This window comes from Passer domesticus, chromosome 1, assembly GCF_036417665.1.
Source record: "Passer domesticus isolate bPasDom1 chromosome 1, bPasDom1.hap1, whole genome shotgun sequence".
Classification (NCBI taxonomy): Eukaryota; Metazoa; Chordata; class Aves; order Passeriformes; family Passeridae; genus Passer; species Passer domesticus.
This window is the reverse complement of record NC_087474.1, coordinates 45,769,851-45,797,279: the sequence shown is the minus strand read 5'-3', so window position 1 is coordinate 45,797,279 and position 27,429 is coordinate 45,769,851. Positions and strand designations below refer to the sequence as shown.

General features: G+C 39.4%; 1 protein-coding gene across 1 annotated transcript in view; it reads right to left on the bottom strand.

Moving 5' to 3' along the window:
* The window catches only part of NPSR1 (neuropeptide S receptor 1), a 100,499-nt gene extending 74,842 nt beyond the window's left edge, over positions 1-25,657 (bottom strand). Inside the window, exons 1-4 of the mRNA XM_064418069.1 lie at positions 25,554-25,657; positions 22,123-22,510; positions 15,966-16,252; positions 14,772-14,862 (exon numbers count right to left, since the gene is read on the bottom strand). The gene's annotated coding sequence lies outside the window, so the exon portion shown is untranslated. The remainder of the gene's footprint in view (positions 1-14,771; positions 14,863-15,965; positions 16,253-22,122; positions 22,511-25,553) is intronic.
* Between the last annotated feature and the right edge of the window lie 1,772 nt (positions 25,658-27,429).

The following is a 27,429-nucleotide window of genomic DNA, read 5'->3' as shown; positions in this document are numbered from 1 at the left end:
ACATGCTTTCAAAATGTCAAAAAAAAAATCATGGGAGTCTCCTTTAGATAATTTTGAAAATCTGCTCTTAGGAGCTGAAGAAATACTGCTTGAACATCACTAATGATCTGTCCTTTTGCTACATATTTCACCATGCTTAACAGTGAAATTGGTTAGAAAGTCTACTGGCTAGTGATAGACCTAACTGCATTTTTAATTTTGTGATCATACTGTGAAAAATTTTGCTTCTCTTTCCACAAAAGACCTTGATTGTCTTCAAAAAACCAAAGCATGCACCCACACAATTGATTTTTGCTCATTTGCAGACCTTAGCAGCTGGTGTTTCAGAGAACTTGGATGAAAATCCAAGTAACCTGGCCCTCCCTGAGGGTGTGAGAGTTTGAAAATGCCTTTCACCACCTTGAGAAAGGAATGACACAAATTAGAGCATCTCATAGGATACCTGCTGGTACCTGGCCCCCTCCATTCTCTTTCTCTTTATAAAGCAGCAATCCATGACAGTTTCAGTGAAAAAAAAATTTAAATCTTGCATTATTTGTTTCATTATAGAAATGCCAGTAGACATGTCTGAATTTCCTCCAGAACGAAAGAAACAGATATTTTACTGAACAAATGTAATCTTGAAAAAATGCTAAAAATATTCTGTTTGAGCCATCAAGAGTGAAAAAGCTATGATTCTTAACTTTTTTATCAAAACTAACCTTCCCCCTTCCTTTTTACATGGAGTTTGACACCTGTGATCCTTTAACTGTACTGTTTTAAAAAATGAAATGTCTGGGAAATTAACATAAATTTATACATACCTATGTGTGTACATATATATATATATATATTAGAAATTTAAGTTACTCAGGCTAAATTTCAGAGCTCCCTGTACTGAAAATCATGGACACACAATGAGTGGATAGTTAGTTAAAAAAAAAAAACAACAAAAACAAACAAACAAACAAAAAACCCCAAACCAAACAAAACAAACAAACAAACAAAACAAAAACAAAAACAAAAAACCTAAAAGAAACTTAAATACAGCCAAGCAAACAAACAAAAACCTCAAACCAAAATAAAACAAAAAAAACCCCAAAAAAACCCCAACCCCAAACACACAAAAATCTTTGTAATAGCTGCATAACCCATACCACAAGTGTAGGAAAGTAAGAAGCAATGAGTGACAAACTAAAAGTAAGATCTAAAGAAGGAAACAAAAACAAAGGCTCTACTGGAGAACTTTACACATTTTCTTGTACAGCTCCTGTCCTTAAAAAGCTTCTGTCCTTAAAAAAAGGACCTCAATTGGACTTTTTTGCCTTTCAGCTAATTTTTCATAAAGTCCAATTTTGATGTCATTTTTCATAAAATCCAATTTTGATCTCATCTTTCATAAAATCGAGTCTCATTTCTTCAGTCCCAACATGTGCTAAGTTTGGGGCAAAGGCTTGTCCACTTCTGCTGCCCAGTTTGATGAGCATCAGTGTCACTTGCTCAGGTGGTCAAGGTCCCTGCCCTACATCAGAGCATGGGTAAGGCCAAAAAAAAGCAGGTGATCCTCCTCCTGATGAGCACACTCCAGGAATTATCAAATAGTTAGTATAGCAGGGAACAGCATCTTCTGGATGGAGCAGGGAACAGACGTGGATGGTCTGGTCTACTGATTTAAACATGCCTCAACTTCAAGGAGTGTTTGCCTGAACTTGATAAGGCAGTCCTAGCCCATATGTTTGTCATAGATTCAAGGAGCTCAAGAATGATTGATGGCCTGCAATTTTACAGTCACTGCATGGTCCTGTAAGATTAATATGGATTAACTCTGAGCATTAAATATTTAATGTAATAAAATGTTTTCTTAAAGGTATGGAAGTGTGACTTGGTCCTGCATTTTAATTATGCTTAAAAAAAGTCCAGTCAACATCTAATTTCTTCTGTTCAAATCCCAACATGCTCCAAAGATAAATCTCTTCTGTTTGGAATAGCAGAGAGAGTCAAAGGAAAAGATCAAATAATTAGGCATAGCTGAATTTAAAATCACTGTTCCAGACTGTCAAATAGATTAGACTTCAAAGACAGAAAGTAAATTATACATATGTATAATATAATGTACAATTTCTCATCCCATCTCTGTAATTGAAAAAAAAAAAAAAGAAAATATGTTTTATTAATTCATCCCAGACTCTCTAGATACTCAATACTAGGTCAGCAATTACATTAAATAAGTTATATTGAAATCTTTGTGGTACCTACCCAAAATTAACCTGAGCCTGTACCACATCATAGCATATCCTTAGCTCTGTCTAGCTGAGACTACGTATGCATTTCACCTTCTGTGCCTTTTCTCCTACACTACTTTTTGGAACTGTGCTAATAAATTATGAGGACAGGAGGTATGAGCTCACTCGAAATGAAAATAGAAATTTTCAGCTGTGTTGCTTTAGGTCAGGTAACAGCTTTTTTCGTTTAGTTACAAGTAGATGAAGCTATAATGTTTCAAAACTTGTAAAATAAAGAAAATTAAATATTCCACAAAGAAAGTGCTGAAGTTGAAATTTCTCTGACCTGTTATTTTAGCTGAAAGTCTTTGCTAATTTGAACACTGCTTGTGAAAGCAAAAGCACGATAAAGATTTTATCACATTGGCCTCTTACTGGTTCTTAGTGGTTTGCCTGCAGATGAATCCAGAACTTATCTGCATGTCATCACTTAAGAGCAACACCCTCCAGTTCAGGTCAGAGGCAGAACATTTTTCGTCCTCTCCTCTGTTCCTGGCATCAACCAAGCTGGTGGGTAAGAAGAGCTGGATAACAGAGAGGGAGCACCCTCCTGCCTTTGTCACCTGGGCTCAGCCCCTTTGTCCAAGCATAACACAGCTCACCTCCAGTCCTGGGTGTCCCCCAGGAGCCTCAAGTATCCCAACTGAGGGAACAGAGTCACGCAGAGTTAGGGATACAGTTCCAATGGCATGTAGGTTGAGGTTTTTGGCCATTACCTGCAGCATCAACATAGTGACTGAGTTTTTAAATGCTTTTTTATAGCAGAGATCATTAAAGCACAGAATGTCCCTCCTGAACACTATAAAGTGGATAAATAATGAGTTCAGCTGTCAGTGGTTTCTGTACCTTCACTGCTGCCTTGCAAATGGAAGAGTGAACTCAACAATTTGACACCAGCAATTAAAAGGAAAGAGGTGAGCAACAGTTAATTTTACAGCATGGAGCAACCTGAAAGCCACCCAAGGTAATACCTGCTAGTGGAGCCAGGTTATGAAGTGACCACACTGCCTGAGTGGCCACATTCTGGTGATATACTTCACTACATAAAGACTGCTCATTAATTAACACATTTGCATTTGATTTCTGATGGCAGGGTTTCAACTGCAGCAGGACAAATTCTCTGGGGACAGGGAACGTGCTTGCAGGAGCAAACAAATCCAATCCACTGAAGGAGGTGTATTATCAAGCTTGCCCTGGTGAATCCCCTACACCTTTGCAGTGGGAAAAAGGCTGCTTGTGACTAGCATGGTTTTAAAGTGAAAACTTAGTTTGTTCCTTAACCTGAAGAAACAAGATGAAATTTCATTTGTGCACAATCACTGTGCCATTATTATATTTAAAAAATCAATAGACACAGCTGTCCTATGGCCTGCCTTTATTGTAAAGTACATTGATTCTACCAAAACCAACTTTCTCAGAAGCCCACTACCACAATCAGGAATATGAAAGATTGGATACAGCAGCTTGCAAGTGGCTGATCAGTTTCCAGCATTTTGCAGTATTGTGGCATTTTTTTCCCTCCAGATGGCTTTCCAAAGACCACTTTAACTCCATGCATTCTCTGAAAATTAAGCACACAGTACAGGGTCTGCCTTTCAAAAGGTAAAAATCAGCTGTGTGAAGCATCATGATTGTTTTCAAATTCAGGTGGAATTTTGAGGACAAATCCAGCATATAAAAACCAGCTAAACATTGATGGGTTGTTTTGAAAAGCTAAGAGAGGCTTGACAGGCCATCAGTGACAGCAGGAAGAGCAGGTACTCTATGAGTTTTACCTGTAAACAAGATAAAGGACAACTATCCCTGCTGATGTTTAAAAATCAGCAACAGCACTCAGCCTCAGTATCTCTAACAGAAGCCCTGCATGCTGCCCATTGGAACCAGAAGAAAATACCCCAGAGATGCAGAAGACAGTGGGTGGGCTTCTCAAGGTGATTACAGTTTATTGACACACCAATCATGGTGGTTCCAGATGGTTCCAGCCAAAAGTTGAAAGAAGGACATAGATGACAAATTACATAAAGCTCATCACACTATGTCACACTATTGCACACCTAGTTCTCCCATATCATTGAATTTTCCACTGTCTGTATCCATGGGCATACCTACACCTTCAAGTATTTCCAGCTGCTGCACAGACCTGTTTCATTATTCTAGCTGGAAATGGAGAAAAATAAAAAGCAGGATTTCTAGCTCATGGAAACTTCCTTCCCTTCACTCCCCAAGTGCCTTTCTTCCACTTCCTGTTTCCAAACTCTTGTACAAATTGACAAGCCAAAGATCTGACAGGGCTCTTCAGTGAGCAGCTGTCTGTTGAGAGCCAAAAGTTAATGAGCTTTCGATTTCCTGAACTCAGACAGAGGCACTGCAAGCTCTGGCGTGGTTCTGCTGGAACTGCCTGGGATTCAGAAAACACACACTAAGCCTGATGTGTGTGAGATCCAGTACTTCAAATAAATCACTGTCTTTTAATAAAAGAGAATCGTACCTCCTACTTTACTAGCAGCTGTTTTGTCAAGTTCTGCCTGTCAGTCAGTAATGATTCTTTTTTCTGCCCATAAGATGTCAATGTCATAAAAGGCAGTGTCTCCTAAATCAGGGGTTTGGTGGAAACATCATCTCATCTACAGATCCTACTCAGTGCAGCAATAAGCCAGCTTTGTCAGGCAATTACAAACTCACCAGAGGACTTTGCACTGCTGCTCTCCATCAGCCCATGTGACACCCAGGTAGGAGAGCAGAGGGCACTGATTTCAGTAGGTAAGATCCACACGGTTTGTGACAGAAGACATAGGTGCTTAGAGCAAAGACCTTAAAAGTCAACGAACAAAATGAGAGAAAACTTGAGCTAACTGAGCATTTTTCCATGCTGCTTAAACCTCATCTACATTTACATATTCTCAGCTGCAAGAAACTTAAAACTTGAGGCCCTTCCTTTAGGTGTAGGTAAGCATGAGAGCATTAGCACACTGCAAGATGAATTATCCATGCAGAAAATCTATATAATAGACAGGACACAGCAAGAAAAGCCGATCATCTCTTCAGTAAATGATCCAAACTTTAAAGGTCTGAATCATCTGCAGCTATAAAACAACTGTTCAGTGTTTTCAAATAGCTATTGCAACCATCATTATTCAATAACACTTCTTCCCTTAGCAAAAGAGGAAAAAATAATGCCAGTGCATAGAAGATATATGATATATAATATGAACATTATTAACGTACCTTATTTAAGCATTAATCTTTAACCTTCACAAACTTTGTGACAGCATACAATGATAGTTGCTAGAGGAAACTCTTTTTTCATATTCACACAACAGCATTATTTATAGCAGCAATGCATATCTGAACAACAAAAGAGCAGGAAAGGTAGTGATGAAAGATGCATTGTAACAAGCAATAAATCATACAGCACTGAATCATTGAATGCTAAAGAAAATGAAACTACCTGAAAATAACATTGTGATTTAGCAGAAGTCCTTTAAGAAGTGCTTAATGCTAAGTTTATATTTGTTTCTTACTGAAGCAGTGAACTTTTATTCAGAATTAAGTATGTTCTTAAATGTTCTGCAGAGTCAGGATCTAAAGGAGGGTGACATTTATGGTGATTTCCATCCAAGTCTACAGGATAAACAATGTTTTCAGGGAAATTCATAAAGCCATCAAACACATAGGCACATCTCAGTTGATAACAACAAACATCACTGACAAAACAAACTCTATTAGCATTCCTTTCAGATTGCATAAGTGGCATTCCTGTAAGCATTCATCTTTCACCTTCCAGTAAAGTGCTTTTGCTCATGAAAAACTGCTTTAGGAGACTTAAATATATCTAAGAGCTGTTACGGATAATCCATTCATCTTTAGCCATCATTTTCATGCTTATCTAGGGCAACAATTCAAGACAGTCAGGAATGAAACATTGAATTTATACATTCAGTCTCTATCTTTGCAGACTGCCTGTGATTTTCATATGTGTGGAATTCTTTATGTGTATTGTGTGTGTGCATGCATTTGTATTGCCTTAAATGACATTTAAGCATCAATCTTAGATTCTCTAAGAATTCTCCACAATCATCACTTTCATTAAAAAAGCTTTGTTCATCAAGCCATGAGGATCTGGTCTTTACAATATTTGACATGATTATTTTATACAAATAATTACTTTTTGACTGATTTAAGGCAAAAACCTGTAATAGTAAAAATGTTCAGAATCTTAGACCATGTGGCCTATGCAAAGACAACAAAGAAGAGTTTAATCAGGAGGGGAAGTGAGAGAAGAAAGACACAGAACCAGTCTTCAAATCCATCAGCGTGGGAAGTTGTGTCCCTCATGTCATAACATAAGAGACACAAATTGCAGCAAGGATTAAGGTGGACATTAGGGACAAAAAAAAATTCTCTAGTTGTAAGGCAATGGAAATCTCTGAGACAGGTTGCCTGGGTATGTAATGTAAGCCCATCCCAGGAGTTTTTCTAGTTCAGTTAATGCAACATCCATCAGGAAGAGTTTAGGAATAAATTTTTCTTGCCATGAGGGTAGGAGACATGTCTCTTGACATGTGGTGCTTCCATTTTTTGTAGCATTTTTTTTTAATTCCAAGGTAAAATTTAAGTAGAAATTAATAGAGAAAGAAAAATGGAGGAAAAATCATGCTAGTTTCTTTATGCCAGACTGAAGAGACAGATGCTACTTTGTTCTTGGAGAGTTGTGGCTCTTCAGAGTACCCCTTAATGATGCACACATTTTTATCACCTCAGCAGTGCAAATCAGCTGCCTAGACGTCCTGGAGTCTACAAAACACTCCACAGGGCTGGCACAGGCTGAGATATTTCCCACAGATAACTTGACAGGCCTCCACAGCCACTAGATAATTTCCATTTATTAAGATAAATGCAAAGCACCTCCTGTGTGTTATTGGAGGCCTGCTCTCTGCTCAAGAGGGACCATAGGTTTCCTTGCCATTTTCATTCATATATATATATATATATATATATATATATATATATATATATATAAGTTTTACCTTAGCAAAACTAGCTCCTGCTGCTGATCTCTGGTGATGTAAGGTGATCTATCTGACCAAGGGAAGCAATCTTTGATACAGAGAGCATCCTCATTCATTAAAGTAGTTTCAGCCCAAGTCTATAATAATGTGACAACATCTTTGCAATGAAAGCCTTTTGACTCATACTCCTTCTTTAAATGCTGAGAAACCAAGCAGCTGCAGAGGTCAGCATCAAAGTGTGAGTCATAAAATGAGTTTCAGACTCTGTTATATAATGAATCTGAGCACACAGCCTCCTTCGCACAGAAATAAAGCAGAACTCTATGAATCAAATGAGAAATAGCCAGAAGGAGAAAATGTTTTCTGGTCTTTGATGTAAGTCACTGGTATTTTTCAGTTTGAAGACCCCATAAAAGTTTTCCAGAGAAGCTGTGTACTGTCTTCAGTGAATTTCAGCCTCTGCTGATAGCTTTGCTTTGCTTAGTACTCCCACTGATCCCTTAGAAGTTGAAGAACACAGGTATATGTGAATTCCTTAAATTCAGTGAAGTTTAAAAGGGAACAAAAATTATGTTTTTCACAAGCCTGCCTGAAAATGTTTACAATTACCTTGCTGTTCTTGTTGCAATTAAGGAAAGCGCATCCTGCTCTAGGTAAGTAATATGAAATGAACAACCTTTTCCCCTCAAAGACATAACACCTAAGGATGCAGGAATGGGTGTATTTCAGAGCAGAATTAGGCTCTAAATAACATTTCTGTTGGCAGCTTTTCCTATACTTTTATATTAAATTCATTTCAGAAGGTTTTTAGGCTACTGTTCCAATATTAGCTGAAATCAGTGATCTTGATATCGATGTTAAAGAGCAATAAAGACTAAGTAGTTGCAGTATTAGCACGTTTTCAGTTTTTTGTGAACAATTAGCTAAAGACCAGTACATTCAGGGCAATTTTGCACATCTGCTCTGTGCTAGGTACTTCTCTAGTTAACTCATTCCAGCTGCAATTACAACAAGCCAAATTTTAAAATTATTTAACAAAATTTGCTTCATTCAGTGTGAGAACGAAGGACTCACCAAAGCCTACAACCTTGTGTGCAACCCTGGGAAGGACCCGGTGCGGCATTCTGAAGAGCTTTTGCAATGAACAGAAAGGTTCACACTTCATCCATCAGACATTACCTCTCCACCAGTTGGTGCTTTGATCAGCCCATTACAGCGGCGCAACAGAAGTGGTGTACAACACTACACAGCATGGTAGCTATTTTTACGTGCTCTGAACAGCTGCACAAAACAACACACTGCAAAGAGAAGACAATGAGATTTGCTGTGCCCTCATCTGGGCCTTTTTACCGCCCATTTATTATTCATACCATGCTGTAAAAATGGTCTGTGCTTGGCAGTCCTAACAGGATTGAAATTATCTGGGTGAAGTGACACTGTTCTCAGCAGTTGACCTTCCTGCAAGTAGAACAAACCTTATGCATCTGATTTTAATTTAATAAATAGTGGTTTATTTTCCAGTACAAAGAACATTATTGTAATTTTCCTCAGCTATACCTCAGGATACATTTTAAATGTGGTGCCATTTTATTTAAATGTAGCAACCTATGTACATATTTGACTGTTTTCACCCAGAAGCAGCACAGAAATATTAGAGATCATTATAGAACTATATACTTTTTAGAGGGAATGTTGCTGATAGCAAAAATATGACAAGCTAATAATCCTTAGTTATTGAATTTCTTTGTCTTGCACTGAAAAGGACGTGCTTTCCTAATTTCTCTTCCATCTTTAACAATTCACTTCAAATTTACTCAATTTAGAGCTTTTCTATTCACATACTGGGTCAAAATCTAGATAGAAGAAACTTCCAGGTTCATATCCAAGCTGTAAATTCTATTTGAAAATCCTCCATGTTTCAACATGCATTTTATGCTATCCAAAATCACTTTCATAATGACTTTGTTTCCTCCTTTCAAGAAAAAAAGCTATTTTAATCCATGACACCATCTAGGTCTCCTCTATGTTAACTACTTCCTCCTTCGTCTGGATCCTTTCATGGGTAAAGACTTTGATATTTTTCTTTTTGCTATTTTTTTTAACCTGCATCTCAGAGGAGGACTATAATTAAAATATCACCTTCTAACAAAAAAATAACCCCAAAAAAACCCAAAACCAAACCAAAAAAAAAAACAAAAACCACAAAACAAAACAAAACAAAACAACCAAAAAAAAAAAAAAAAGGCAAAAAAAGCTCAAGGGCCTTCTGAAATATACGGAAAACTTCCCAATAAATTCAGTAGGATGACAATTTCATCCTGCAAAAAGCAGCATATTTTCTAGTGCTGGTCCATGTATATGGTTTTAGACACACATGGATACATTTTTTTCACTGGGTTTTACATATATATATATATATATATCTTCCTTAATGTCTCCATCTACAATCAACACACTATTGGAATTTAAAACAGTAATAGGCATTGGAGAGAGAGATATATTAATTAACCATCCATGAAATCCAACAAAACCCACCATTAAAACATTTGGAAGCACTTTTTACTACCACTTAATGTACTCTTAACAGATAAAACTGTGCCTGTCATAGATTCTCTCCTCTACCTCCACTCAGTCCATTTACTGCACGTTTCTGACATAACACTTCCTTTCCTTTTCTGTAATTGGACAGCTGTGAAAGGCATCTCAGCCTTCATCTGTGAGACTGCGAAGCATCTCATCGTGGACATCAGAAAGTCCTACCTCTAAACCCTTGTCCTGCCACCATGCCACTGTTATACACTTGTTAGCAGCCAAAGAGAGTTTTCCACAAGAGCACTGCAAGTAGGCAGGTACAGAGTTTTGAGCAGGGAAATACAAGTCAGTATGATTTTGCTTTCCCAGAACTCACCCCAATTGCATAAGCTGCAGAGCTCTTTGTCAAAGACGTTTAATTTGCCTGGAAACACAACAACAGCACTGTTACCTCACCAGCACATTGTGTTGCTTTCTGCTGGTGCCCAATTGTCACCATGATAAATAATTTTCCAATTACAAACTATTGCTTAGCAGAAATTTAAAAAAAAAAAAAAAAGATAAAAAGTCTGATTAATTTTATAACATTTCTAAACTAGTTTTAATTTTGCTATGGATTTTTGCACAATCCCGATGGCTTTTCTCTCCCTATCCTTGTAGCTAGTCTATAACTGTTTGTTCACTGATCTTTCCCAAAGAACAAGATGTACTGTTATTCAGCTTCCATTCTCCTCTTCTGATCTCTTCCTTTCTGAGAAGTCAGCCAGAGAGTAAGAAAGAGCACAGTGAAAACAGTATTGTCAGAAAAAGGCAGTATATTTTAAAAATAATTGGCATTCTTTCCATTAATTTAAAAGCTATCTAGTCATAACTTCAAAATTGAATCTAAATCTAATATCATAAAGCATCATCTTTCCAGTGTTTTTTCTAACCAGTCTTTTTATTTAGAAGTTTCAAACTGAAAATCATTTTAAGGTAAGGTAAACCTACACAGCAATATCCTTCTGCAGAAAAAAAGCAAAAAATACCCACATGGATTCTGTCTAATCACATCATATTTCCAATATTTTTCCAAACAGAGTTTTTCCACCAGCTGTGTTAGCTTGAGAACATATTCAAGAAACACCTTTTATCATCAGGTTTTTACTATTATATTTATTTTGGGGTGCATTTTGGTTTTCCCCTCTTTTTCTCACGGTGTTCCTGGTTAACTCGAGGTGGGAATGCTTTTTTTTAACTAGTGTGGCACAGCAGTTGTCTTGCTCCTATTATTTTATTTGCTGAGATTCTTCATAAGATCAAACACCCAGAATCTAACTACAGATATTTATTTATTATTTGAAAAAAAATAAAAAAGAGTTGATTTTCTAAACTAAACTGACACACTCAACTTTTGTTGATATAATGCAAGCAAAACTCAAGAAATTCTGTTACTTTGATCCCTCAGATTGAATCATCAAGTTTCTGGTTTTTGAAGTGCTTTGCTCAATCCTGCTTTTAATGAAAGCCGATGCTTTTTAATGAATGAGTAATAGGAATGACATTCAGAAAACTTCCACTGAGTAGCCTTGGCAATGTAACTTTGGTTCAATGTAACTGTAGAGCTTTATACCTTAGCTGATTAAAAGCTGATCACCTCATGAAATCTTTAGGATATATGCAGAGTATTCAAGCTGCACTGTATTGTAATGCAAATGAAGCTTGGTTAATTATAATGGAAGATATGTTTTATTAAACTGCTACATAGTTTTCTCATTTTGCAAAGCAAATGCAAAATAAATGTTTTGTCACGATTCTCTGCTTTTCCCTTCCTCTAAATCCACTGCTATAAGCCAATCTGTCAGAATATAATTTATTTATGTTTGTTCAATCAATGGCACAAGAGAGAAATGTTAATGCACTGCACTCCTTGCTCCATTTCTACTGCAGTTCTCCTCCTCTTTTAGGTTGCAACTCTACTAAATAGTTTTCAAATGTTTTCAAATGAGGTTTGTCTGAGAGGCAAGATACCCCCTCTCTTCCACATATGGAAGTTTTTTTCGGTATTTGTCTTCTCTGCCCACTCATTTTAAATCTCTGACATGGATATACTCAGCTGTTGAAAGTATCACTGCTTAAAGCTCCTTAATTTTATCTCCTCTTCTGTTCAAGAGGCCATCTTTTTATACAGCCCTAAATGCCACACTGAACCAAACTGAAGTGTCAGATGCAACTTATTTGTCCTTCCAGGCAGCTTTTTTCCACCAATGGCAGGGAGCCAGGAGGGTGCATGGCTACAACACCTCTCCCAGGACAGTTTCTAAAGACTGCTCAGAGACCACTCTGGCAGGACTTGTGGCCCAAAGGAGACCCACCACACTGGAGCAGTCCATTCCCAAAGAACAGGACATCTAGAAATGCTCCATGCTAGAGAACTTCTTGAAGCACTGCAGCCTGTGGGAAGAACCCACAGTGATTTGACAAACCCAAGGTTTGTCTCCTGTCCTATATGAAACAGGGACAATATGAGAGGAGGGAGAAGAGGAGAGATGAGTTGTCAACAGACCGCAATCCCCATTCCCCATTCCCATGGGACACTTGGGGAGTGAAGGGGAGGTGGAAGAGTCAGGACTGAAGTTAAGCCTGTGAAGACTGAGGTGAGGAGTGGGGGGAAGATAATTATGTTTAATATCTCATTATCCTTCTCTGTTATTAACCAGCAGTAAATTAAATTGCTATTCCCCAAGGTGAGTCACCCATGAGAATGATTGATAAGTGACATCCTTGTCCTTATCTCAACCCAAGAGTTTTTTCTTCTTCTTTCCTCCTTCTGTTCTGCTGAGGATGGGGAGCAAATGAGCAGCTTGGTGGGCAAATGACAGCCAGCCAAGGTGAACTCATCACAGGCAGAGAGATGAGTGGAGGGTGGGTGGAGAGGTCCTGCTCTACCTGCTTTCATCTAGAGATGCACCGGACTAGTTTTCTCCTTTTTGCTCTGAGCTTTAGAACACCTGCTAATTGTCAGTGTTCTAAAGCTTAGCCTGCTCGCTGTTTGTTACTTTGGGCAACAAATTTAAAAATATAGGACTTAAGCAAATTGGCCCAACATAAAAATAGGAAAATTCATTGAACAAACTGGTAAACATCAGCTATTCTTAATTAGAGTTATTTTTCTTTTTTATGTGACTTTCTTTATACATCTATGAGTGTCCATTAACACTGTAAGAAACATTTCCCTCCTCAGCTGCACTGGAAAGAACAAATTCCTCTAAGGTGGCAAAAGCACATGAAAGGTCAGCTGTATCCTGAGAGTTTGGGTAGCTCAGTGCCTTGTGCCCTGCAGAGAGACATTATAAGCTCAGATGTGCTAAGCATTTCATGTCCTTGAAAGAAAAGTAAGGGTCCTCCCTGTGTTGTGACAAGTAGTTTTGGACTATAAATATAGTTAAAATAACCTTTAATTTTGTGAGAGGCATCTGCACTTAAATTTTACTAGGAATTTGGCAGAAGCCACAGATCCAACCTGTCTCACATGGTGGTGTGCATGATTAAAGGGATGCAGGCTGGCCCAGCCAAAGAGGTGTGCTGCATTCCTACTTAATGTGTGCTAACGTTGCCAAGTAACATAAATTCAGTGCCGCAGTCAAATACTGCCATAAGTCAACAGCTACCCTCCAGCAAGGCATCAATCTTGAAATGAGTTGCTAAGATGCAAACATAACCTTTTCATCATTTCTCTGCAATGGAATACTGTTTTGTCCTTCCTATTTTCCTCCACTTCTTTCTCTTCCCACCAAGGTATGGGCAAAAGAATGTGATAAAATATTTGCTGTCTGTCAGCAACTTTTAACACTAAATGGTCTGTCATCATTTCTTTCACACTAAGTCAACAGTTATTACGCTCAGTTCAAAGTTTTGGCATGTTGCTTCCTAATCAGCTGGTTGAACCTCCAGTCAGGATCTCTAAGAATTTCCTTCCTTCTCCAGTCAACCAAACTGGCTGGGCTTACATGATACAAGGCTGTGGAAGTTTTGAGTCTCAGTGTTCAGCGAGAAAACATCTCTGTGGTTCCCAGCTTACAATGAAGGAAGGGAAGCAGACAGAATATCGACTTTTCACTCTAAGGGTCACAAGCAAGCTCAGATTAAAAATAGAAAATTAAAAAAAAAAAAAAGTAAGAAAAGGGAAAACCAAAACCCTTTCATGCTGTGCTGGTTCTGGCTGGGGTAGTAAATTTTCCTCACAGTGACTGGTATGGGGTTGTGTTTTGTATTTGTGCTGGACACAGGGTTGATAATATAGACGGGGTTTTTATTGCTGTTATTGAAGGGACTACACAGAGCCTTTTCTGCTTTCCATATTGCCTCACTGTTTGGGAAGTTGAGGATGCATGGGAGGCTGGGAGCCAGGACAGCCAGGTGACCCAAACTGACCAAAGGGACATTCCAGACCATGGGACATCATGCTCAATATGTAATGTAGAGGGAAGAAGGAGGAAGGGGGGGATGTTTGGATTGATGGTGTTTGTATTCCCAAGTCACTGCTGTGTGTGGTGGGGCTCTGCTCTCTTGGAGATGGCTGAACACCTGCCTGCCCATGGGAAGCTTTGAATTAATCCCTTGTTTTGCTTTGCTTGTACATGCAGCTTTCTCTATCAAGCTGTCTTTATCTTAACCCCCAAGTTTTTCTAGCTTTTACACTTCCCATTCTCTCCCTGATCCTGCTGGCAGGGGAGTGATTGACCAGCTGCATGGGGCTTGGCTGCTGGCTGGGGTTAAACCACAACACATAACACACATACCCTTTTGGGTATGATCAAGCAAAGGACTTACATGTGTGGAATCTCAAAATACACAAAGTTGACGTGGCTTCAGTGAAAGGTAAAGACATGTTTACACACCTCTGTGAAAGTTATGAAAGGTTTGTTAAATGCTCTGAGAGCTTTGCATGGTGGAACGGCATAAGTGAAGGCCACAGGAGCCATCTTACCTCTACCAATGTCAAGGATGCAAACAGTTTCCACTGGAGAGCAATAAATGCCAGGATGTCTTGAGCCAGGATATCCAGAGGCTGGGATAGCCTATTATTATAAATAAAGGGAGGAAAGAGTTCAGGTTTATTTAGGTTTAGCAGAGATTTTAGTTAATTCATATTTAATGGATTCAGGTTCAGTCCCCATTCAACTAACAGATGGAAATTAAAATGGAAATATTACAGGTCTTTTGACTATTTTTAAACTTCACAAGTAACAGACTTCAGCAACTGAAAATATACATGAGAAATTAATAGAAAAATTAAGGAGCCTGATACAACATAATTTTTTTTGCTCAGTTGTTTTACCCCTCAAAAAGACTCATAATACTGAATTCCAGCAACATATGCATACATAGCTGTACTAGACAGAATAATTTTTGGTAGTTGATATATCCAGGTTGCATCCTTCCAGCAGCAGCTTCAGAGAGTTAGTGTTGCTTCTTGCTTATTGAGATTTGGTTTATCTGCAATGCATTGGCTGGATTCTTTTTCAGAGCATTGAGGTCTCTGTATAAAGCTCATGAAATCTTAAAACTGGAAGAAATTTAAGTTCTTCAACAGTACTTTCAAGGTCAGCTATGTTTAACATTGATTCTGTGATGTCACTATTTTTGTTCTATGAGCAAAGGATGTCTCTCTTCATTTATGTGTGTGTTAGACAAAATTTTGTGCTACCATTGCCCAAATTTTAGAGTAGGACTACTATCTGTGACCACTATACACATTTGATGAAATGCATATGTTCATACAGTTTTTGCTCTTTATCTTTTTTTTTTTCCAATGACATTTATAAAGCTTCAGGAGAAGAAACAACCCGATGGTTACAGCTGACCTTTTAATAAAATACCATGAGGTTCCTCATAGCACTGTTCACATCAGAGAGTCTTTGTTGTTGTTTTAGCAGGCTTCATCACTTATTCCTTTGGTGCCATCCTATGCTCATTTCTGTTTCAGGGTGTGTACTTCAGATCACTTTATGTTGCAGACAGGTGTTTTATAACATGGCAGGAATCCATGAGCTCAAAATGTTGCTTAAAATACTTCAATTTAAATGTTACTTGTAAGACAAACTAAGAGGGTTTTTAGCTTGATTTTCTTAAAAAAAAATTCAAAACCTGTAATCACACTGTACATCTTTCCAATTCTTACCTTTGAGTCCACCAGCAAACTGCAGTCACGGAGCTCTGGATGTGTCAAAGACATAAACATCTTGCAACTTCATGAACACCAGCTACAGAAAGTACTGGTGTCTTCACAGAGGACCCACAAAGGGGAATGCTTTTTTTTTTTTTTTTCTGCTGGGATGATCTTCTGTTTTCCTGAGCAACAAAAGGCCACCCAGCATATACACAGATGAGTATAAACAGAAGCTACCAAAATGTGTGGTACAGCCACCAAACTGCATGAACAATTTCCTGCACATGGTGGCTTCTCCCCTGCAAAAGACAGAAGGGAATATAGGAGAACAGTGTGGTGAACACAGTATGGTATTTATGGAGACATACATATCATGCCGAAAGAATTTTATAAGAGATTGCATTAATTTTAACTTCGAAACATAGAGGGAAAACACCCCCCTCTAATTTTAAATGCATCATTTTTAATGCCCAGAGAACATTCTGTTCTGCAACAGCACACTTATTTCTTTAGTCTTGAGGCAAAATGCTCAATCAGTAAAATCTGTCTTCCCTTTATTTTTGTTGATGATAATCACCATTTTCACTATTCTTATACATCTCAAGTGTTCATAATTTCAGCATTTGTTCAAAGTTTCAAGTTCTAATAGCACTGAGTCAATTATTTTTCAGATAATGATTTGTAAACACTTAGAGTGACTGAATCAAGGAGAGAGCACAGGAAGCAATTTGCTTCACTTTTTGTAGTAGCGACTATGAAATACAAAGAGGTGACCAAGGAATACAAAGCTTGTGTTGCAGTATCCTTCTTGGATATGGATTTAACTGAGAATATGTTGTTGACAGAATAGGATTTGAAAGAAAGTGCAGCAGTTTTCTCAGGATGATGAATTTGAGCAAGTTTTCACAGACTGGTTCCTGCATTTAGCTACTGATTTTACTTTTTTACTTAATCACTGTTATCACCTCTAAGAACATGCTTGGGAAATGGGAGTTTTTGCCACTTTCTCCCTTACTGCAGCTCAACTGATGCTGTAACTTACACTGCAAGCACCATTTTATGAATTAACCAGAGGCTGGAGAAGTGTCTATTTACATTTGCACAAATGGAATTAAGGATAGCAATGTAGCTTTTTAATAACAAAAGGGGTCTGAGATGCTGCAGAGTGGTCTTGATCCATACAGGGTCCTTCCACTTCAAATCCCAGTGCTGCACACAAGATTTCTCCTACCCTTACATGGCCAAGGGAGTATATTGAGTAAAAAATGCCCTCCACAGAGCAGCTCAAGTGGCAAATGGGTTGCCATGTGCTTTTCTATATCACCTCTATTGCATCTGTCACTCCTAACATAGCTGAAGAAAGCAGCATTTATTAGATGGCACTAAAGGAAAAGAACTCACAAAAAAACCCAAAAAACCAACAAACAAAAACTCACCAAAAAAAAAAAAACAGCCCTGAAACCCAATCCAAACCAAACCAAACTAAATAAAAAAATGAAACAAAAAAAACCAACCAAACAAAAAAAACCAACAACTATACAAACAAAAACCCAAAACCAAAAAAAAACCCCCAAAACACAAACAATAAAAACCACACACCCAAATGAACAAAACCAACACTAAAACCCACTTTCAAGCATAAGATTGCTTTGAGGTTGGCTTTTGTTTAATGCATCTAAGATGTTATTCCCTACACACACACACACACACTTTCTTTCTGCTTTGGGTTTGGTAGATACACTGTGGTCCAAAACAAAAGCTGCATCCCCTTTAAATTTCTGTTTTAACTCCTTGCTGGACTGTAAGCTGAGGAGTATTTGATAACAACTTCAAAAGCTGTGACTCACTGGACCCTGGTTGGTCTTTGATCTCAACAGCCTTGTCAAGGTTACCTCAGGTGAGCAACTGCCTGCTCCCCAGGCAGGTGGGACCCAGCAAACCTGAGCCCGCAAACTCACCTCTTAAAGAGCTAGGCAGCATCCTACTTGTTGGGCTAGTAGTATATATCCAGGTTTGCTGCCTAAACAGCCCTTGTTTTCACTTTCCTCAGAGGACAGTCTAGACCTGCAGAAGCCTCCTCAGGGAATTCACTTGACACTCTGCTGCAATACAGAATGGTGCTGGATGGGGCTTTGAGAAACCTGGACTAGTGAAAGGTGTCCTTGCCCACGGCAGAGGGCTTGGAACTAGATGGTCTTCACAGTCCCTTCCAACACAAACCATTCTATGATTCTGTGAATATTCCAATATTCCTCCTGGCACAGAGGCTCTTGGCACAGCTCCACATATTCTCATCTGAATTTTTCTCCAGCTGCTCTCTCCTGACTGGCTCCTCCAACAACCTTCTGGGAACACTGTCCCTAAGGGAACTTGTGCCACTCTGCCTCATGGAACAAGATACAAGGCCACTGCAATATAATAATAATAATAACAATAATAACAATAATAACAATAATAACAACAATAACAATAATAATAATAATAATAATAATAATAATAATAATAATAATAATAATAATATTCTGTCCTAGTTCAACAGCTGCCAGAACTGCTGGGATAGTTCTGCCACATTCAAACTTGTATCTGTTGAGGTGCTGCACTAGACTCGTCTGTAGCCAATATGAGACAAAAGCTTTGGTTCTCTAATTTACTTTTTACAAGCTGTGCTGCCCGTTAAGATTTCCACATGACCACTTTACTGAGCAATTTAAATCAGAGGAGTGCTTTCATTAACGAGCTTGATGAGTTGATTTGTGCTGGGCTCCAATCATTAGAATCCTATCTGTATGCAATGTAACGTGCTAGACATGTATTTCCTGTAGTGTCAGAGGTAAAGGTTATTATCCTACTTAAAATATTTTGGTTTTAACTCTTTCCACTGTACTGATCATGGGAAGACCTCTTCAATATAGATTAGTTTTGTACAACCTTCTCTGAGCTCTGTGTGTTTTGAGCTTCAAGACACCAAGAGTGCAAGAACTGCAGGTAACATGGGAGACAATGAAAGCCATCTTTTACAGAAATCTACTCGTGTTAAACTAAATGTGCATCAAGGTCTGCTTTTGGTGGATATGCCAGATCCACAGTCTCTTGGTGCTTAGCTGTGTAACAGTGTTTTTTTCACAAGTGCATACCCACTAGCCACAATTGGTAGATCAATTATTGCCTTTCTCTCTAACTGACAAGAGATAGATCCTACATCCTCCAACACATTTAACCACAGTCTTCCCTCAAGACCACCTTCACCTGAAAGACTTTGTCTGTTCAACATATAGCACGTGACCAGCAGGTCAAGAGAGTTATTTCTGCCCCTCAGCCCTAGTGAAATCCAGCCTGGAGTGCTACATCCAGCTCTGCAGACCCAAACATAGCAAGGATGTGAAGTTGTAGGAGTGAGTCCAGAGGAGGGTCAGGAAAATGAGCAGAGGTCTGCAGCACCTCTCCTGTGAGGACTGCCTGAGAGAGTAGGGATTGTTCAGTCTGGAGAAGAGACTTTATGGCATCTTTACAGTAACTGAAGGGAGCCTTCAAGAGAGCTGGAGAGGGACTTTTTACATGTAGTGATAGTACATGGAGGAATGGCTTCAAACTGACAGAGGGCAGGTTTAGATTAGATATCAGGAAAAAATTCTTTACTGTGAGGGTGATGCAGCACTGGAACAGGTAGTTCTGAGAAGCTGTGGATGCCCCATCCCTCACAGTGACCAAAGCCAGGATGAATAGGGCTTTGAACCAACCAGTCTGGTAGAGGTCCATGACAGGGATGTTGGAACTAAATGGCCTTTAAGGTTTCTTCCAACCCAAACCATGGATTCTATGTTTGTTTGATCAAACAGCATGTAGGAAGGGCTAGATGTAGCTATCCAAGAAAGCACCCAGATCATAGCTGCTGTCTGCATATATTTATTCAAATCTTCAAACACTGCATCCTGTACTTTCGCATTATTTAAAACGCTTCATTTCATTAAGCACACAGTTGAGCCTCAGTCATCACCAGCAGTAGGTGTTCACCTTAAACCATGTGTCTTCAATTGCTGTGTTTGGCCACTTCCAGCCTCCATATCCCCAGTGCACAATACTGCAGGCATCTCGCTCAGAGCTCTCATTTTTCTGACAAGGTCTCAGTCATTAGCCTGTTATCTGCCTGCTCACCAGTTGCACTGCTGACAGCCACGCTCCATTACCTCATCCATATTGCTGTAATAATTAGAGTTCCTGTTTACAGGCATGAACAGCACTGCTACAGCATGTACACATCTCAAGAAAAATTCCAGGCAAGTAAAACCAGAATATACCCCAACCTAATGCACAAGCAAGAATGCAATAATCATTTGATCTCTTGTATTGGATAATGCACCTCTGTCAGCAAAGATAACAACACTGCCTTTACTTTGATTGTGTTCCACATTCACTACATGATCCTAAGGAAACACATTTATTGACTTGTTTATTTATAAAAACATCTGCTTTTACATGAGTTGAATTTTCCCTTTGTTTTCTTCACTGTGTTCCAACAGCTCTGTATCAGAACACAGAACTTGAAGGAGCATCCTGAAGGATCATTGTGTCCGGTCCCCTCCTCTTGCAGGCACAGCCTCATACTATTTCTTTCACAAAGTATTACCCATTTCAGCCTTAGACATGGATTTTTGCCCCTATTACTGTGGGGGGGCTTTCAAAAAAAGCTGGTTCAGAACCTCACACTTCTGATGGCTGGGAATCCAATTTGCATCTTCACTTTTTGTATGGCTTTTTAATACCTTCACATGCCTCTGTTGTCACTGCTCTCAGATTTGTCCTTCTTGTTGGGAACTTAACATCCCTGACTATTGACATGCTGATGTTCAACCATGTTTTTATTTTGTTTGGCTAAAGAAAGAATGTCCTTCTGTGACATTTTTAAGAAACAATGTCTTTTATGTCCTCTACATTGGCATCAGGGTCCTCATTCCATGCATCACCCCATCTGTGACTGCCCCAGTATGACTTAGTCTTCCCAGAGGAAAGACTGCAAGTTTACACATTTGTCCTGATAATATCTTGAAGAGCTTTGTCACATGATCCAAGCTCCTTCCCTGTCTTTGTTGAAAAGCTACCCCTGAAATTGGATTACTTATCTCTATTCCCCTTTTTTTCCCCAGCTGACTTCACCTTTTTCAAGCCACCATATCACAATGGAACCATCTAAATATTCCCCATGAGATCCTGGCTTTTTTTAAGGGATCATTAGCAAAACCCTGCTGAATTTACAGAAGGGAAACAATTTTACATTCTGAATTTTGATCAGTGGCTTTAGCTTCCTCCCACCACTCAGACCATGACACACAATGAATAAGCCTCTGTAATCATGCACAAAACTCCAGCAAGTTCAGGACATAAACATTAATTCATCATTGCACCCCATTCACCTCCCTCAGCTCTTACATGTTGGAAAGACTTTTTGAAATCTTTTCACCTTCAGCTGGTAAAAAAAAAGCCTGCAGTGCAAAACAGATGAAAGCTTCAGTCTAGAAACACTGGTGGGTGTTTGAGCTTGTGCTTCTTCCCCACAGGAAAACACAAAGCTGATCCATTTGCTTCTGGATTACAGTTCCATAAGAATCCCCTTGGAAATTTCATTGCAGAAATAGTGCCACAGAAAACATGGCAGAATTTTCTTCCTCTGGAAAATTTCATTTAATGCAGATTCTCTGCTCCCCGTGTCTTACGAAATTCCTTCAGTTTTCACTTGCCCTTAATGATACTTGAATAAAACCAGTAATTTGGCTTTCAAGCAAACAGCCTGTGTAGGATGTTAGACTGCAGCAAATTGGCCTTTCTAAAAACCCCAACACACACAGTGGGTTTGATCACCAATTAAATAAAGTACTTGAGCCACAACTGGACATTTAGCTTGGAAAAAACCAGTACCTTTGCCAGCACTGTGAGAAGAAATAAAAGGGAGACCTCTGTAGAGCTTTCAGATTTGTGCAGCAGTTTCCTAGACTACTTACTAGAAATCCTGACAGACAGGGAAAGATTACAGGTCCATCTGTGTTAGCCTTTTAGTTCAGATCAAGAGTGCCCTTTTGAAGTGAACCTCCCAATTTTTCCCATTTACCACATTTTGGTTCACATGGCTGAGCAGTCCTGTAGAACTCAAACTGGGTGTCTTTCAAATAAAACTGACCTGTAAGAAGCTTTCCCCAGCTGTGGAAATGTGAAATGTGTGTGTCTTTCCTGCTGAGTCTGCAGTGCCAGTTCTTTTGCTCGGCAGATCCACCACTGCTATTCCACTGCACTTACTGATGCAGGTCAACCCAGATGTCTTGCTTCTCAAGCATTCCCTTCTACTGCTTAGCTTCATTGCTGTGAACTTTCAGAAATTTCAGGGCTGGAATTCAGTGATTCCTCAAAATGTTTGGGTTTTTCTTCTTAACATGCATCTGTGCCTGTTAAGGCAGCAAAACAGGACTAAAAGTACTGTATGTATTTACCCACTTGCCAGAAATGTGGCATTCTGCTGGACGTAACGTGAAGCAGACACTTCTGAAGTTTGAGCAATTCTCCTTGCACACCTGGAAAAGGAATAAACACAAAGCAACAAACCAGAAATAACTAACATCCCTCAATCTCTTTGCCTAGAAAGAATCAGAATACACAGTGAAGCTGGAGATGCATAAGCCTGCTCATCTTCTGGCCCCAGCTGAAAAATGTGGCCATGCAGTGCTTAAGATCAGCCTGAAGCCTTCAAATGTTGAGAAGACTGTGTGTATTCAAATCAACCAAGTCCCTTATGGACATCTCTGAGCACCCATTTGGCTTGTGCTGTGTTACTTTTTTTTACCACAAGGCTCAGAGGGATGAATGTACATTCTGATGGGTGTAACACCTCAGCAGGGACATTTCTATCAGAGCTCAATGAACAGCCGTTTCTGGGGTGCAGCACTGCAGCAGCTTAGAAGTGTACAGCAAAAAGCAACAGCTGGGCACAAGCCACATAGCCTGATAAGCCTTACAAGAAAGACTCAGAAAGGCAGAACTATGAGGCACTTTTAATACCACCAATATGCCAAACTCAAAGCAGAAGGGCTTACTCATTTAAGCAAGGGAATACAAATATAACCACATATAAGCAGCTCACCACTATTATTTCATCCCATCCTGTCACACACACACAGAGAAACTAGAGCTACATGCATCTATCCCCTGCCAAGAACAGTCTCAAAGGAGATATTACCATGTGTTATCATCCTGAAATGCATTAATTTGATCAAGGGAAGTTATTAATAGTGGCTAACTTCTTTAGCAAATTTCAGCCTCATTTGCTGTCAGTATATTATCTACAAACATCTACAAATACCAAACTACTGATGGCTCTATAGCTCTTGATAACATTAGAGCTGCAGACAGGGCCTTAAGGGTATGAACAGCCCTTTTTGTCCCATTCTGACCTCTCCTGGTGTCACTCCTACCTCTGCCGATGGCTCAGGACCCCATTTTACCCCATGTCCTGATGTGTAAGCACTGCCAGTCTTCAGCTCCACACAGCTCTGAACTGCCTGGCCATGGGAGCTGCTGATCCCATCTCCCACGTGTGGTGTGGGGCGATGTCCCACACTTGGCTCAGCCCATCTCCAATCCCCATCCCTATCCCCATGGAGGTGTCTGATGCCCCAGACTGGAGCCCCCATGGTGCCCCTGTCCCAGCAAGCAGCTGCTGGATCCAGCCCTGGTCACTCAGGATCAGGGATTTGCTCCAGATGCTTCATACAGATGACTTCTGCTCCCTGTCAGCCCTCCATGAGTACCACTGCTCTAAATGCATTTGCTAATACATCTTTGCAAGATTACTCACACAGCAGGGACAGGTGTCCCTTTGTGCAGCTTGTGACCAGCTTTCTTAAAATAGCTCCATTAAGAATAAATGAACACATTTATTTACAAAGCATTGAAAATGCAAAGGAAAACATGACGAGTAAAATTCAGGGCACTGAGCCAAATCAAATATCACTCAGCTGAAAATAAGTATCTAAAAAATTGAAAAAAAAAAAAAGAAAAAATGTCTCGTTCACATCTTAGAAGCCACTGTATAAGGATAAGGGAGAGAGGAAAGCTTCCCACAAATGAGATTTGAATGTCAGTCTGAGAAACCTGTAGAAAACTGCATACTTCTACTTTCCCTGTTCAGCCTGAGCGACCTGGAAACTGTCTAACTGTCCAAGAAGCACTGCCAAACATTGAGAATTAATTCCTTTTAAATTGTCATCCTAAATTCAACACACCTAATTTAGAAAGCACCCGTCAGTTCTGGAAATCTTGCTTTTCATCTGAGAACTTAACAATGGTCAGACATGAGGGACACAAGAAAAGTTAACATCTGGGTGGCAGAATCATTAATTCAGTTGGGTTTTTTTTTAATGGATGCCTAACATTTTTTCTATGAATATGACATGAGGGTTGCCTCGTGCAATTCCAGGACTTGGTGAGACTCAGGCAGGGACACCAAGTAATGTTACTAAGAAGATGGCTCAGTACAGGTTGTAAATTTGTATTTATTTGTAATAAAAGGCAGGATGTCTGCCACAGAGCTGCACATGAGTTTCCTGACAAAGCAAAGATATCTACAAAGTCTGCAGAAGGATGAACTCCAAGAAAACATATAGCTTAGGATAAAATTATCAAGTATGGTAAGTGGTGAAACAGATGAACACATTAAAAGACTTTTTGGAAATCTAAGCTCAGCTGGGAGCTGTATTTAATTCCCTTCCATAATTTATATTTAGCCAATGTTCTTCACAATTCTGCTGCTGTAATTAGTGCATGCAATCGGGGAAAAAATTATTGAAGATAGGTCTTCATGAGAAGACGTTTCTAAATGTCTGAGTATCAAAGCAATAGTGAAAGAAACAAGGGGACCTTTCCCATGCTGAGTCTGCAACCTCAGCACAGAGGTAGCCAAGTGCCCATGGACAGCTAGGAATTATTGGGAGACACCATCTTCAGTGTCACTTGGCTTTTTTTTCTACCACTACCCCTTCTCTCTTATTTTTCTTAGGTTGTTCCTATCAGTAACCTTAATGGATATATCTGTCAACATGTTCAGAAGGTGAAAAAATAGGCTCTCCTCTGAACTGCCAGCTGGAAGGATTATAGTAGCCAGAACATAGTCTTTAAATGGAAAGAGACAAAAGAGATGTCTCCAAATTAATAATGTCTGCACTAAAAAGCATAAAAGAAAGAAAGTTAGCTTAAACCAGAACTAGTATCCTATGGAAAGAGTAACAGTCTCTGTTTTAACAACTCCATGCAATCACAGAATTGCAAAATATTCTGAGCTGCAAGGATCATCAACGTCCAGCTTCTGGCCCACCACAGAACAGCACATGTGCCAAAACATCACACCATGTTCCTGAGAGTGTTGTCCAAATGCTTCTTGAACTCTTTCAGGCTTGATGCTGTGACCACTTCCCTGGGGAGCCTGTTCCAGCACACAGCCACCCTCTGGGTCAAAAACCTTTTCCTGCTATCCAATCTAAAACTCCCCTGACTCAGTTTCAGGACATTGCCTCAAGTCCTGTCACTCTTCTTGACAGTGGAGAGGTGAGCACTGATACTCACCTCATGAGGAAGCTGCTGACTGATAAGAGGTCTCCCCTCAGTCTCCTCTTCTCCAGGCTGAGCAGACCAAGTTCCTTTATAGCTTCTCCTCAAGGCCCTTCTCCCTTCACTTCACCTTCTGCACAACCATGCCCAACTGGATAAGGATCAGACAAAGCTGACTGAGAAAAATTTCTTTTCCTACATCCCTTTTTCCTTCCTTGTCCAACCCCAAAGCCAGCACATGAGAGTGCAGGGCCCCCACCAGCCTGACCTGCTCCTGTCCTGGGGATGAGGAGGGAGCAGGTTCACACCAACGCCTTCTTCCTTTGCCTTCCCTTTGGCAGAGAGAGAGCAGTGATGCTGTCCTGCTCCGACAGGCTCCTAAACAAAGTTCCAGTCAGCTCTGCTGTTCCTAAGGGGCCCATCCTGTGGGCTCTGAGTGTCCATAAGTTTACAAACCAATACTCAGGGAGGAGTCTGCCATCCTAGGAGAGTACTTTTCCTACAGCACTCAGTGCATTGACATTCACACCAATTTTACAAATAGTACAGGTTTACAGAAGATGAAACCACTCACCCAGGGCAAAATGCCACCAATCCCATACCTAAACCTTGGGTCAGGAAGTGAAAAGAAATAGTTTTTCAGAGATTAACGATCAGATTTTACATGTTTAATTCATTATTTTTAAAACCGATTTTGAGGAGAGCTCATCAAAATATGTATCTCAGTCTTTGTCACAAGCCCCTGCAATGAACATGACAAAAGAGTGAGAGTATTTGCTTTTCCTTTTCAAAGTGTTATAAACAATGAAATAAAATCTACAAAGATTCAGTCTGCCAAATACAACATATTCCAAGAGTAGAGTTGTATAAAAGTCTAAAATTTAAACATGATGTTACCTTGGGCAATAATCATAACTAAGATATTTTATAGAAATCCATTCTTGTGTTCTCTGCATTCAAGAATAAATTACTTTAGCAGAAGTTACATGAACAAGGAGGTATACAACTTACTTGTTCATATCCTGCATAATCACTCATTCCCATCTCATAACCCAGTCCACAAACTTAATAAACTAAAAGAAAGAAGGACTGATAGTACAATTTTGCAGACAGCCAACAAAGTACTGCACTTAGGGTTCATTTTCATTGGTAGTGGTGGTCATTCCACAATGAAACTATATTAAGAGAAGCATAAAAAGTTATTGCTTCAGGCTTGTCTTCACTGCTGTATCAACACCAGGAACAATCCTGTCATTGCTGCCATAGAAATACCAACTCCTGCCCACACACAGAGATCTCAAATCTCCATTTAAACCATACCACAAATCCTTCCGACAGGCAGAGGAAAAGCAAACTGGTAAATGTGCAGGACTAGAGCCACAGGCCATAGCTTGTCTTAGATTAATTAATCAGCTGTTAATATAAATATTCCGTCTTGCAAACATTACTTCAGCCATTCTGAAGCCCTTCTTTCTGAAGTCAGGGTACATTAATGCAGTACCAGGTCCTGAGCGCTGCAGTCAGTCAAGCCCTGCTCCGCATACCACCAAATGAAGGGACTACAAGAACAGCATATCTTGAATGAGATGGAAAACCATCATAAACTACCTGTTCCTACTCCATCTGGTAAATGCACCTGACTAAAACACAGATAATGAGTTTGTTATTCTTTCTGCTGAAAGAGCCTTTTTAAGTTAATAAGAAAGACTTAAAGACAAGTCTTTATGCTTTCAGCAGCAAAGGAAGAAAAGTCAATATATGCAAATAGAGAGTTTAAATCTGTCATATTAACTGAAGCTTTTAAATATTAATCTACCTCAGAGTTTTAGTAGTACAGTTGTCTTCTTTATTCTCAAATTGCTATTTATGAGTCAGTATGTTACCAAGGGAT